Consider the following 2,875-nt stretch of genomic DNA (forward strand, 5'->3'; position numbering starts at 1 on the left):
GCCAATGTAGACACAGCCTGGAACTTTAATCTTGGAAACCTCCACTATTTCCCAAAGTGCCCCATACAGTGAGAAGAATAGTCACTAACTCTCCTCATAACCAGTGCTGCTGCATCGTTCTTGGGACACCCCCCGGCTTTGCTGGAATAGTACAAGGAAGGATTTCAAACCCATGTTTTCAGGAGAGCGTCCATTCTGTCCGGTGAAGTTTTGTAGCCAAAACAAATCCATGTTTTTATGGCAGCTTACTTTCTCATGTGCATACTACAGATGTCTCCAGAAGAGCTGCCAGACCTTTTAGGGTTGGCTTCAGGTACAGTAGTCTAGGTCCTCTTATTCTGTATTCTTATAACATATTTGTGTTATGTTTACGCAGGGCATTGCACAATGGAGCTCAGACCTGTGGCTGCTACCGGAATAATAACTGGAAAGACAGCACTGCCATTCAGCATTTCTAGGAGGGAAATTCTCAGTCCTGTCAGATAAGGTGTAGTCTCCCTGCATAAATTTAAGTATATAATGACTATATACCGCTGTTCTTTCTTCTGGATAGTTTGGATTTGGGTCTGGATCGCCTCAAATTTCTTAGGGTATTGATGTGGCTTGTTAATTCTGTTCCAATTCTGAGCAATGGGCTCAAGCTTGTGACATACACATCATCAGTAGATGTCATTATTGAAGCAAACTGCATCAGACAGACACTGCCAGGCCTCTTCTACCCACTCATTCTAACTGAACATGACTAACAGTTACTACAATATTATTTTAACTAGAATTGCTTTAACTCAGCATATATTCTCATATATTCCATCTCTCTTCTTGAGTCAGGGCAAATTCTATGCTCCATGCAAAATACCTACTGCAGCTGCTCTGTTGTTATGAAAGTAACATCCTACTCCATATTCCACATCTCCCACGATGCATCAAAATGTGAGACAAATAACCTTGATGTGGAACACCTGTGTTTTGTTGTTATGCCATAACTACTGATATATACTCATTTTTTTAACCAATGCATGTAAAGGTTGTTTTCTCAGTGTATGAATCAAATAATCAATTTGGCAACTTTGGAGAGACAAGTGTAGTACAGTCTAACTTAGGAATCTCAGACTAGATGAGGTAACAGTCCTTTGTTAAATTAACCTCCTATGAGCCTGTAAAATGCTGGACCTAAACCTTTGTGATGGAAAGTCTTAGCTTGTTCCTCATTCTAAGCTGACAATCCTGTCTTCAGGTACAATTTAACGCACTCCTCCTTGTGGATCCAGTACATTGAGTGGTTTCTAAGGATATGAACCAGTAATCAGTTACCCGGTAAGCATCACCCTTACTGAGTGATGCTTACTGGGTAATAGTTAACTGGTTACCTGATGAGCAGCCCTCTGCGTCTGGTGGCTGGGGCCAGAAGTTGGCCCCAGCAGCTGGGGGCTGGGAGCTGGTAGAGCCTGTCCCAGCCCCAGCCCCAGCCCCGCCTGGGGGCCAGGAACCAGCAGAATAAGCCCCATCCCCAGCACGGGCCAGGTGCAAGAGCCCTGTGGGCTGGCGGGTTGGAGTGGTGAGTTCCTGCTAGTTTGTTAACCAGTTAAACATTAGATTTAACTGATTAACCAGGATTTTATATCCCTAGGGAAGTGAAAGGCATGGGGCTTTAATCTGCACCAAACTCAAATACTGGTAAGTAGTGAGGATTCAGCATTTCAACTCTGACTGGCTGAAGACATTTGTGGCAGCTCACAGGGAGCAAGACAAGGTACCTTACAGTTGATTGTCTTTTGCATAAAATATTCTGTGTGGTTCTTCATACACAAGTATTTTATTGCATAAGCATAGAGGCGTGTATGTTTAATGTATGTAATTAAAGATGTTATTACATAACTTACACGTTAAGCCACACTGTTCATCATGCAGCCTGCCTGGTTCATCTTCACTACCTAAAATAAACTGTGAGGCCTAAGGTCTTTCTCTATTTATCTCCTCTGCTGCCCAGCAGTGCTACCAAGCTAACCAAGGAAAGAAAGAGAGCAAAAGTACTCTGCATAGACTAGGAATGCTAGGAGGAAGTACGCACTAGGAGCGCCAGAGTTATGGGTCATGGGAGAGGAGTGGTAATGAGGAGCAGGATGCTCATGCAGTTTTATTTCTGATATTTGCCACAGTCCATTTGATTAAGAGCATTTCCTGTGTAGCTAAGGATTAAAGATAACCGGTATATGTAGTATATAAAGGTGAAATATAAGAATTAATATTGTAACAAGATAAAACAACAGCTTAGCTAAACTAACTAAGGCCTAAGACCCAAATACTTGACATAAGCCACTAACCAATAAGTAACCCTAGATCACAAATTGTCACAATATAACAGTAACCCTCTTATCACAAGATGTCACTAACATGAATAACTCACACAGAAAACTAAGTTAAAATTCAGGAGGAGCCTTAAGAACATGTTAAAAGGGTGTTTCCCATCAAACCCCTCTCACATTTACCCTTTTAAACAACAATGAAGTGGTTATGCTGAAAATTTTACATGTTGGCCTTTGTAAGAAGAAACTAGTTTATTTATATTACAGTGATGCTTAGAGGCTCTAGTCAGGATTGGAGTGCCATTTTGCTTGTAATTACACAAACATATTTGTCCTTGCTCTGAATCACTTCCTGTCTAAATTGGAACAAGATGTAGTGGGAGGTGTGGAACAAACCACATAGTGAGGGGAACGATAAAGTCAGTAATAGGAACACAGCTTGCATACATTTCTTAAGATTACAGTTGTGTGTGTGTGTGTGTAGTTAGATAGCTATCAAGGATCATTAAAGGCCTATGGTGATTCTTTAGTTTCACTTATTCACTCTTTTTAGGAATGCTAATACGGTTTTT

This window comes from Pelodiscus sinensis, chromosome 4 (genome assembly GCF_049634645.1).
Source record: "Pelodiscus sinensis isolate JC-2024 chromosome 4, ASM4963464v1, whole genome shotgun sequence".
NCBI lineage: Eukaryota > Metazoa > Chordata > Testudines > Trionychidae > Pelodiscus > Pelodiscus sinensis.